Raw genomic sequence first — 12720 nt, forward strand, 5'->3', positions numbered from 1 at the left:
GGGGGAAGGGCTTAAAAACCTAATACTTCAAATGATACTGGACATTTCCACAGTTTTTTGTGGTCATTTTGTATTCACATTGACTTTTGTCCCACACAAACTAATTATCTCAATTCTTATATGCAAATTTGCAGAGAATAGGGCAGAATGATCTAACATCTTTTTCCATCCTTAATGCCTTCTGTACAAGTATTTATGTTGTAAATGACAAATCATGGGGCTAAAGCCAAAAGTCCCTGAGTGAGAGGGAGAAAAGAATGTTGCAGTAAAGAGTATTGCCAAGAAAATTTTTCTGGTAGTCTTTTAAAGTCTTTCATTATTTTATTTTCTCTCTCATCTTAAATTTTAGCCTGACATCTGGATGTTTACACACTTATAGTATCAAAATTCTTACTTCAGTGTAGTTAATTCATGACATTTTTTAAATTTTTTTTTCCTTCCAGAAACAGGAAAGTTGCTCTTTCTTCACCACATAAAAATATATAAAAGTTATAATTTTTCAACAAGAAATTTTAAGTACTAGGTTATTTATAATGGAAAATTTAGAAGAGTTATTCAAACATTCTCTCTCCTGTACATAAGAGTAGCTAAAATTATTTAATGCTTAGCTAGTATATATCAAAGCAATTCACCTACATCTGGAACAGATAGAAGATGGAGTTATTCATGAAGGACTCTTGCTCAATATAAGGCAGTTCAGGATGACAGGTGTCATAATTTTATTTTTATTTATAAACCTAAAATTCATTACATTTTTAAAGTAAGGAATTTCTTTAAGTCTCAAGTTTCTCATCTGCATCCACAATGCATATTCATCATGCAAATAATTTTATTAACCTAAAGAACTTGCAGTAATCTTGAAGGCAACACAACCTAATTTTCTTTCTGTCATGACTGTATTTTAGACACAGTCAATTATCTTGGCCATAAATATATTCTACATTTAGAACAAAGTGTAATCTGCCATACAAGACTGTTGTTGACATAATTCAAAGCATACGTCAGACACTAACTTAACAAAACTCTAACATACAAAACAACTAATAAATTCATTATAAGCCTCCCTCCTGTTAGTCCCCCAAAAGAAGTATCCATTGTTTGGGTTTTCTTACTCTCCTTTCTTTTCAGTTCACATGGCAAGTATCATTTCAAAAGAACAAGAAATTTAACTGGTGCTTTCAAATATTATTGAATTTTTTTTTCCCCAGAAAATACCTATAAATCAGGCAGAGGGAAAGTAGCAGGAGAGATACTAACATAAACTTTCCCTCAGTTTTGCTGAACATATATCTGTATATCTCAGCCATATCATAGTGGGGCAGTTTGATTTCATTTTATGTATTGGACAGATGGCCCACAGGTTTTACCATGAAAGCTGCTAAATTTTTAACATACCTAGATTTATACTCAAGGAAGTCAGATAATCACCTACCTCCCACATTTTTGTCATCCCTCTGGTCATGCTGCAGGTACAAAACCTATGCCATAATAAAGTAACATTAAGGGATTACGCCTATCATCTCAGGCTGAATATTTTTGAGTCTGAAATATAATTTTCTGAAAGGATTTGGGTGACAAAATGTAAGCCCACTGAAAGAAGGGATTGGATTTTCCTAGCTTATTTCAAACACTAAAGACTCTTTAAATTACATACTGGGGTGTCTCAAGGCAGGATGCAGGAAGACAGTTCATTGTGCTCACATGCTTGCTACACAGAAATAACTTCCAAACTCAGACTTTTATTTGCCTTTGTTTGTCTTTAAAAAGCAAATGGGATCGAAGAACAAAAGAATAAAATGTGAATGCATTTATTTAATACACAGCAAACTTCCTGTGGACTTATGTCAACTGCTGATGAATGAAAATGAGAAATGGATGACTAATTCTTCCTTAATCTGCTCATAACTGAGTTAATCTAGTTAAGTTAATTCACTTTTAATTTACAACAATGGAAGCATATTTTCCTAGCTGGGATGCATCTATTGAGATATCTACCAGGCTTGAGATGTAATATCACAGGATGCACTCCATTCTATTTTAGCTAGAGATATCCTGCTGAAAACATGTTGTCTAAAAACAAAAGCAGTGAAATCCTACCAATTTAAAATATCATTGTCTTCCCACCAGAGCAACTTTCCTTTAAAAGTATAAGCCACTGGGGAACATTCTGTAAGCCTGTGAAACAAAAATTCCTTAAGAAATTGTAACAGAATTTAGAAAGAGCTATCAGCATCCATTTGGCATACTAACGTGTTTCAGGAAACTCAGATATTCTGGAAGTGACCCTGGGAATACCAAGTACCAAAAGAAGGGTGATGTCCTACCTGATAGATACCAGAGTATTTGATCATGTGACTCCTGCCTCAAATTTATAATTATGGATTGAATTATGTCCCTTAGGTAGAAGCCTGAACTTGGTTAAGGAATTCAAGTGGTGGGAGTGTCCCAATCTAACATTGGGGGAGGTTTCGATATGATCCCAAGAGCGAGATTAAGACACAGATGGGTTCAAATGCTGTACACACAAAACGGTTTTTTGTTATTACAGAAGTGAAGAGAGATAGCAATAGGACAGAATGGGAGGAAAAGACAGAAATAAAGCAAGGGTGTGGGATAGGGCTGCAAGAATAGTCACCACCAAGGATCCAGTGTCGTTCTGTTGGTCCTCAGTCTTCAGTTCTTCAGTGGTGGATGCACACGGATATGGCTTCGATGATAGATGCACACCCAGCAAAGTTTTCTGTTGCCTTTTTATCATATCAGCTGATTAGCATATGTGCCCACCTTTTTTTTTTTTTTTTTTTTTTTTTTTTTTTTTTTTTTTCTGATCCCTCAGGTTTTGTTGCACCCAGCTTCTGGGCAGGAACGTTTGTCTCTTATCAGTTCATTAGCAATGTAGGCATGGGGTCTGGTCTACACAATGGAGCCACAAATGGCTACAGGATGGGGCCAGCTCAGTCCATGTCTGCCCCTTTGAGGCTTGACTAAGGAGTCCAACAATGTAATAGCAAAGGAGTGGAGGGTACACCCTTCAATACACTCCCACTTCCCTGGGCGACATTCCCCAGACCAATTCACAGGCCGAAACAGCTTGTCCTGGAGATTTGCAGAGACACAAGTAAGCTCTGAGACAGTCACATGACATTTCAGTCTTTCACAGGGAGAATGCTCCAATTCTCCCAGCCTTGTCCAGCCAAGCAGAGCAAGATGCACCTTCCCCCCCATCAAACAGGAAAGTCCCTCACAGTCCACCCATCCTGTCTCCAGGTACCTTATTTACCAGTTTCTGGCAAACTCTGTTGATGTCTCCTGAAGATCAGTTCCTCTCCACATTTTCTCACCTGTAGAGACATTCCCTTTTCTTTTTCTGTTTTTTCAGCCTTGACATGTCTGAGGAGCGGACACATGTGAACCTCATGAAGGCCAACTGCAAGGTCCTGCACCTGGGTCAGGGAAATCCCCAATATCAGTACAGACAAGGAGATGAATAGATTGACAACAGACCTGTAGAGGACTTTGAGATACTGGTGGATGGAAAACTGGATATGAGCCAGCAGTGTGTGCTTGCAGCCCAAAAAAGCCAATCATATCCTGGGCTGCATCAAGTGTGGTCAGCAGGTCGAGGGAAGTGATTCTCCCCCTCTGTGCTCTCATGAGACCCCACCTGGAGTACTGCATCCAGCTCTGGGGTCCCCAGTATAAGACAGACATCAACCTGTTGGAGCAGGTCCAGAGGAAGGCTGGAGCACCCTTCCTATGAGGAAAGGCTGAGATAGTTGGGGTTGTTCAGTCTGAAGAAGAGAGGTTCCAAGGAGACCTTGCTGCATCTTTTCAATATAATGGGGGCTTATAAGACAAACACTTTTTACCAAGGCCGATAGTGACATGACAAGGGGCAGCAGTTTTAAACTGAAAGAGGGTACATTTAGATTGGATATAAGGAAAAAATTCTTGTACAATGAGGATGGTGACACAACGGAAAAGGTTGCCCAGAGAAGTTGTAGATGCTCCATCCCTGAAAGTGTTCAAGGTCAGGACAGATGGGGCTTTGAGCAACCTGAATGCAAGATGTCCCTGCCCATGGCAGAGGGGTTGGACTAGATGATTCTATGATTCTATGAGTCACATAGACATACACAAATCTATGGGACCAGGTGGGATACTCCCAAGGGTGCTGAAGGAGCTGGCTGTGGTGCTCAACAAGCCACTTTCCATCATTTTCCAGCAGTCCTGGCTGACCAGGAAGATCCTGACAGACTGGAAATTGGCCAATGTGACACGCAAATATAAGAAGGGTCAGAAGGATGATCTGGGAAATTACAGGCCTGTCAGCTTGACGTCGGTGCCTGGGAAGCTGATGGAGCAGCTCATCCTGAGTACCATCACACAACACATGTGGGACAACCAGATGCTCAGGCCCAGTCAGCATGGGTTTATGAAAGGCAGCTCCTGCCTGACAAACCTGATCTCCTTCTACGACAGGGCGACATGCTTATTGCATGAGGGAAAGGCTGTGGATGTTGTTTACCTTGACTGTAGTAAGACATTTGACACCATTTCCCACAGCATTCTCCTAGCAAAACTGGCTGCTTGTGGCTTGGATGGGCACACGCTTTGCTGGGTAAAAAACTGTCTGGACGGCCGGGCCCAAAGAGTTGTGGTGAATGGACCTGGGGGTGTTGATTGACAGCCGGTTGAACAGGAGCCAGCAGTGTGCCCAGGTGGCCAAGAAGGCCAATGGCATCCTGGCTTGTGTCAGCAATAGCGTGGCCAGCAGGGACAGGGAAGGGATCTGACCCTTGGACTCGGCACTGGTGAGGCCGCCCCTCGATTCCTGTGTTCAGTTTTGGGCCCCTCACTTCAAAAAGGACATTGAATGACTCGAGCGTGTCCAGAGAAGGGCAACGGAGCTGGTGCAGGGTCTGGAGCACAGGTCGTACGGGGAGCGGCTGAGGGAACTGGGGGTGTTTAGTCTGGAGAAGAGGAGGCTGAGGGGAGACCTCATCACCCTCTACAGCTACCTGAAAGTAACCAAGTAATAAGCGATAGGACAAGAGGGAATGGCCTCAAGTTGTGCCAGGGAAGTTTTAGACTGCATATTAGGAAGTATATCTTTACAGAACAGGTTGTAAGGTGTTGGAATGGGCTGCTCAGGAGGGGGTGGATTCCCCATCCCTGGAGGTGTTTAAGGGTTGACATAGTGCTGAGGGATATGGTGTAGTTGGGAACTGTCAGTGTTAGGTTAATGGTTGGACTGGATGATCTTCAAGGTCTTTTCCAACCGAGATGATTGTGATTCTGGGTCCCTGCAGGAGATCATATTTTCATTTTATATCTGATTGCTTCCCAAGGACTTCCATACTCTAAAAACATTACAATATTTCAAGTTTCAGTTTGTTTATCTTCAGCTTTCAAACCATACCATGCTTGCAAAATTAAAATAAAGTTCTCCTTTATCAGGGTATATTCCTTCAGGAGACAAGAAAGACTTCAAAAGACCTCTTAACCTTTCTTTAGATAAAGATTCTTGAGTTTCTCATTGTAAAAGAAATGCTTGCTAAAGTCTTGCAACAATTTTTATAGTCTCTTTGCAATATGCAAGCACCGTTTTTGAACAGTGAAGACTAGAAAGGATAATGGCTTCCAGTGATGATACCACAAATGCCAAAGACACTAATTTTAATTACACTTTTCATTCTGCTATTTATACACTCAGAATCACAATTGTTTCCTTACCAAAATTCTCTCCATGAACTGATGTTCAGCTGATTATCTCTCCTGAGTCCTAAACTATTTTTACATTCCCTACTTGCTATGACACAGTTCAATGTCCATTAAGTGTATGATTGTTTTGTTAAAAAAAAAAATAAAAAATGTAGGATACAGAACATAAATTCACAGACTAAAACCATGGATTTGGGATCATTTGTTTATTTTTTGTAAATTTTTTCTTAAGCCTATAAAAGATGATAAATCATTAAGCAATGTTAACAGCTAAATAACATTACTAATTAATTAATGTCCTCGTAAAATGAGAAAAATGGCACTTTTTATATCAAAAGATGTAGAAGAAATGTACTGCAAAAATGCTGATAGTCATTAGTTGCTTGCTGGAGAACTACTATTAACAATACCAACATGTAGTGTAATGATTCCAGTGATGCATAATATAACTGAAAGGGAGCAAATATAAATATGCTTGTTCAATGCCCATAGTGACTTCTTAGATACTTTTGATTCTATTAGAGCGTAACGAAAAATTCCCTCAAGCACAATTATATTTGCCCTCATTTTCGGATTTTCAAATGGAATATAAACTAACTTTGCTTTTCATGCTTTATTGTATTTGCAATAGAGGTGTCAATGTAATTAAACATTTTCTTTAACCAGATAATATTTGTATCAAAGTCACATTTTAGATCATTAAATATATAGTGTACCATATACTCGTATTATTAGGCTATTAGTATATCATGACAAGTTCAGAAATCAGTTCATTAAAAAGTTTTGTAGGTTTCTAAGCCTAGGGCAAGTTTAATTAAAGTCAGTGAAGAATTTTAAATTGAAAGAAAATTAAAGTCATGGGAAACATAAAATATAATCTACTGATTCATTTGAAAGTTGTTCAGAAAAAGTGAACAGGATCAGTTCTTAATGATCATTGATTAAAAGGGTCATATACATTACAGCCTAGATTAGAAATAACAAAGGAAATACTACTACTTTGAAGAAACCTGCCTCATGTATATGTCTGCTGGGCTCTAGAAGAGGCATTTTTAATTTTATGGTATGTGATGAATTAGCTAAGACAGCATGGACAGGATTCATCGCACTTCACTTAGCTATTTTAAATTATTACACAATAAGTGGAAAGAGATAGACAGTGTGATTCATCTTATTCTATAGCTGTTTTTTAATACAAGTGGGTGAATCACCTCTGCAGTTTCCTAAATTTTTTATAAACTATACAAGGAATCTAAATGGCTAAATTAAACTAAATGCCTGTTTTGCAGCTAAAGTTAGGTGAAATAAAATTAATGCCTCAAATGCTTAGGGTACAATTAGAACATATTTCTGTATCAAAAGGCAAACTTTCTTGATGTCAAAGCCACTAGTATCTAAAACCACTTGGTGCTGCATTTTTCAGTATGCATATACAAAATTTGCAGATGCTAAAAGAAAAAGGGACAAGCCATTCAAATGAATGTAGCACTGCATGTCCAGACTTTCTTATGTTATTTCATTTTGTATGGAAAATTTATTACCTGGGCAATGCAGTCCTGCCAGCAAATTGCCAGCCATTTGTGACTGCCGACATAACTGACAGTTGAACTTATGTCCAACAGCAGCTGCTTCACCCAACCTTCCTAGTTTTCTTTCATCCAGCTAGTTCATTGGTCACAGGTCTATTTTTCAGCACATGTATTTCTAGTGTACACATCTGTAGATTAAAATCAGGTTTCACTTTGAGATTACATATATACATGCAAGTTCTGTTTCAGTCCATCATTAACTAAAATGCCAAATTTCATTTCACTCTTTTTTTTTTTTTCCTTTTTTCCCCTATAATGTTTCTTACTGTTTTAATAATTATGGCTTTCCTGGATTAAAAAAAGTAATAAATATAAAAGTCAGACCCACTGAACATGACAGTAAGGACTGGGTTACTGCTCTAGTGGGTTTCACTTTATCTGTTTTCTCCAGATGGACTGAAAATGTTTTCCCTAAGAAGGCAATAACTTAAACATTTGTAACAACTTATTAAGAAGGCACAGCATCCTAATTCCTTTAGGATCCAAGCAAAGGTTAGTTCCCAGGCTGCTTTTAAGTAAGCTTACATCACAGTATTTCAGGAGTGCATGTTTTCTGATCCATTTTAACAGCAAATAACTATCCCAACCTCAGAGCTGCCAGTCAGCAGACTGCCAGGATACTTTTCCTTGTTGTGTTTAAGAAAGAAGATCTAGGCAATATTCTCACAAAATTTCAGAATTTATTAAAAAATAATCTAAAGGTAAGAGTTTCAAGCCTGGTTAATGGGATTCAGATTCCCAATCTGTGCAAGAAATTAAGGAAAATTATTTGATACAGCTCTGAAATCAAAAACTGGTAAACCACAGTATTTTATATATATGTATAATAAATTATTAGAAATATATGTTGTAAAATATGGTGGGTGAGTGTGTACAAACACAAAGAAATCGGTCTAAAACATAGACTAAGCACAAATGAGTAAGACAAGTATGCTCCATTAATTGCTGTAAGAAATATTACATCAACCAGGCACTATTGACATTGATTTATCTGGGAAGTGTGATTGCTAAAGAATTTTATGGGATTTTTCTGCATTGCAAGTCATCTTTATAGAAAAGGGCTATGAAATTGATCATTTTATTGAACTCTGATTGTAGGAGTATGACTATATAATTAGCTCTTAAATCACTGCAGCATCCTAGATGAACACATATTTTATACCAAACATTTAGCAGACCTGGCAAGCATAACATAATAATACTTATTTCTTAAACAGGATCAGGTACCAACTTTAATTCTATAATAAAGCCAAGTGTTTAAGCAAGCAATGAAATAATGTCAACAGAACTACATGCTGTTGCTCCCTGCTTCCCTGGAGGTTTCTCTCACTGTTTTTCTGTCTCATCCAATTCTGTAAATGCATGTGAGGGCTGCAGCTAAAGTAGGAAACAAAGAGCATCGGTACAGCTGTCTCTTAGGACAGAATTCCATTAACTTTGACATGAGCTTCCCAGAAGGGAGCCAGTGCAGCTTTAAGAAAGAGAAAAGCTGTGGTTTTGGTACCTCCTTGATCAATCAATCAGAACATATACTTACTTCGGTTTGATTTTTTTCCTTGGGGATTTTTTTTTTTTTTATTAAATTTAATTTTGTAAGGTTAGTGGCACATAACAGAATTGTTTTCGTATTTATACTTAAAGTCTCGACGGAATTGTTGTTGTTAAGTATAACACAATGTAACCTGAATCCAACAAAGAAGGAATGATTCAGTTTTACCTTCTGACCTCACTTAACTAGATGTATCTATAACAAGGTTAAATTTCTATCTAAAATAAAAATCTCAGTGTATTTCAATGACATGTTGCACTGAGTTCTGTAAGAAGATAAATCTAGATTTCTCAAAGTAAAAAATTTATTTCAGTTGTCAGTTCCTGGTCTTTCCTTAAAATTCTTTCTTGCCCTTTTTACTCATTCCGATTAGTACTTCTATATTTAAACATCTCTCATAGTTTCTCTGCTTAGGGTAATAGAAAACTAATTCCATCTCAAGCAAAATTTTCCATGAAAAGAACATTTTCAAGGATTTATCTTAAGCATGCCTCTAACATGCTTCTCCTGGCTGGCAGTGATGAAAGGTTTGATGTCCAAATGACAGTAATGTCACAGTGGGCTTTGTGAAACAAGGTCAGGAGGTAAAAATTCCATAATAGAAAATTATTGAGTTTTCAGGAGAAGTAACTTAAATATGTTTATCAAAAAACCATGACCTAATTCATGCCAGAGTAATACCTGGGTTTCAGATACTAGTAGTTCTGACTTGAGAAGTAAAAGGTATGTAAAGGTAGGCTGAAATAAAAGAGAGGGATGATTTATAAACATGTTGTGACATTGGTTAATTTAAAAATTAACTGCTTGGGAAATGTTGTGGAATTGCCAGATTTTTTAAACACATTTTCCCTGTCCAGTAGTAGAAGAATGGACTAAACAACTTCTTGGGGATTTGTCTCACTCTATTTTCTGAAACCAGTATTTGAACATGATGAAGTCATTGATAGTAGTATAGACATTATTCAGAAGTTTACCATTTCAATTTTATTTCAGGTTTAGGTCACATTAGTAAATAACCACTGCTCTGATATAGTATCCACGTACTGATTTGTTTTCATAAAACTCAAAATTTCGCTCCCCTGTATTTGATACTGCCTTGGATAGCAGTAGATGAATGAGCCAAAGCAGAATAGCAATCCATAAAGAAACTGTGTCACAATTGCCAGTGTAAATACCATCTGTATTAACCTTACAGTCCTTAAAATTTCTCAGGATGTCTTATTTTCAGCATTTAGGAAAGCAGACTAGCCCAAAGTAGACATTGGTTTATTACTGGAAGATAAAATTCAGATAAAGAGATCATTACCTTAGAAGACAGGAAGAAAAACACAACTGCAAGTATTGATCCTGAATTTAATGGCATTTAAAGTATTATTTGGCAAGGAAGCAGCTTTCAGAAAACAGGAGGACTCTATTAGGAGTCAGTAGGAAACAGAAGAAATTAAATAAGAGGACTCTGTCCTCTTATTGCCATAGTTTGACACTCACTGTCATGCCCAGAGAAGTATATTAAACCTCACATTTTCAGGGTCTCATAACTTCAAAAGAGCTAAGTATGATTTGTAAGTAATTTTCCACATCATCACTAAGTCTATGTAATAATGAAAGAAATTAAACACATGGCAACTACTTTTTTCCAAAGGACTTCCAGAATTTAAACCACTATAAATTTATTGAGTTAGTGTCCAAAATATGATCTTTGGTCATTAAAATGATTACCACTATCAGTAAAAAGATGCATCTATAAAAAATGTCATTAATATTTGTATCAGAGACTACAGTCAATTTATAGCAATTGCATACCAATTCAGGCATTTCTGTATCCAAGCTGCTCATTGCTATGAAAAATATATTTATCCACTTCTTTTGCTAACATCACATAGACAAGGAAAGTAAATTAATTATCATAACACCTTTCTCCATAGAAGTGTGTATCTTGGAGACCTTGACAGTCTTTAATAAAATGTAACCACATAAACAGTATATAAATAGATCAGGCAGAAATCTAGTAAATTAGGTCTGTGCAGGCATCATTCTCATTGAAATCAGAGGCAGAAATAGGACAAGGTCAGGTCTTACAATCCTGTAACAAGCAACAACACTGACAATACGTTGGTGTAACCATATTGATTTCAATAACTACATTTTTTGTTTATGCTGGTGTCAGCTCAGGAGCAGGTCTACACACATTTTCATGTCCACCCCAGTTTAAACAAAGCCCACTGACAGAGCCGTCAGCACCAGCAGCTATTTCACACCTCTGCTGTGGACTGCTCACTGCAAGAGTGACCTCACTAAGCCACCAGTCAGACTTTGTATTAACATACTAGCATACCGACATATGTTAGTAAAAAGTGGGTGTAACTTTGCAACAAGCGGCTGCTGAGATAAAAGACAGTCTCATGCCTGAGAAAAACTCAAGTAAAATGTGCAATGGCTGAGTCTTCTTCACAGTCTTCTAACTTGGAGAATTTAAACCTCAGTCCCAGATGGTGAATCATTCATAAAATTATCTTCACTGACATTTCTATCATCAGTTTATCATATCCTTTTCTTCATTACTTATGATATTTATGTAATCAATTGCAGCTTTCAGTTTTGTTTTTTAAATACTTAGTAATTAGTGACATTCTTTTTCCTATCTGTGACACTGGGCTTTTACTTTCTCTGTGGTGAACAAATGACGTTAATTAGCTCCGTGCCTTGACAACACACAATTTCTGCTGAAGGAATTCCTCAAACAGGAAGGAGAATAAGATCAATTAAAACAAATGCAATGAATTTAATGTCACTTGAAGACAAATGGTCAGATATAATAAATATGGCATCCTGATGATCTAGATCCCACTCCTGGCATTTGCAATAAGAATTAGGTTGGTTATATGTTTTTCAGCCTTAGGGCAAAATTTGAGTGAAATTTACATATTTAGTTTGGACACAGATCAGTTAAATTAATAATAAAAACTTTATTTCTTTACTATTGAATCTACTAATCTTCATAATCCATGATGACTATTGGAAATATCTCTAGATTTCCCTCTTTGGAAGTGTAGTCACTCATCTGTTGCTAAATGTCTCTAAAGACAAAGGTTGCTTTATGGTTAAGAACACAGACACAGATCTTGTAGGATGCACATATGCAAACATGAAGTAATTACAAGAACCTGCAAACCTGAGTATGCGTCATTCCCCCTGAGCCACACACATCAGTTCTCAATCATGAATTCTGCAAATGCAAAAATCCAGATACGCATTTCTAAACAAAAAGAGGCAGTTTTAGAAAAAGTGAAGAGAGCCCATGAAAATAAAGCCCAAAACACCATGCATGCAAGAAATCATTTTATAAATTACTACCAAAGCTGGATTTTCTGTTTGATTTGCAAATACCAGTTGCACCCTGAGAAGCAAATTTTTGCTTCCATGTATTAATATCATTGCACAAATGGAAATTTCTAGTATGCAGATAGTGCACAAACGTACAACCCTGTATGGATGGATGACAATTTGGAACTAAATGTTCAAAGAGATAATTGAAGAAATTATAAATATGTTATGAGAAGTACAGAATTATGATAGCATGACATCGGTCACATAAGCATTAAAATATTAATGGGGTGCTTGGGCAACCCACATACCTCATACAAAAGCAGTGAAGCTGCTTTCTAAGAAGGAGCAAAATAATTGATCCCCCCCACCTCAGGATTATTTTAGACATTTCCTGACATGCTGAATTTTTGAACTGAAGAGAATGATTTTATCCACTTAAATCATTGTTCTTTTATGCAGCATGATATGAATGATATGACAATATCAACAGGATACAGCAGGCCAGAAAACTGTACCAGGGGCTTCTCATCA

The 12720-nt window shown here is 37.1% G+C and overlaps 1 protein-coding gene across 3 annotated transcripts in view; it reads right to left on the bottom strand.

Annotated features, from left to right (window-relative positions):
• Positions 1–12720, bottom strand: part of GRM8 (glutamate metabotropic receptor 8) — a 358606-nt gene that overhangs the window by 98712 nt on the left and 247174 nt on the right. The window lies entirely within an intron of this gene.

Source organism: Athene cunicularia (assembly GCF_003259725.1).
Source record: "Athene cunicularia isolate RWA chromosome 1 unlocalized genomic scaffold, athCun1 chr1_part2, whole genome shotgun sequence".
NCBI lineage: Eukaryota > Metazoa > Chordata > Aves > Strigiformes > Strigidae > Athene > Athene cunicularia.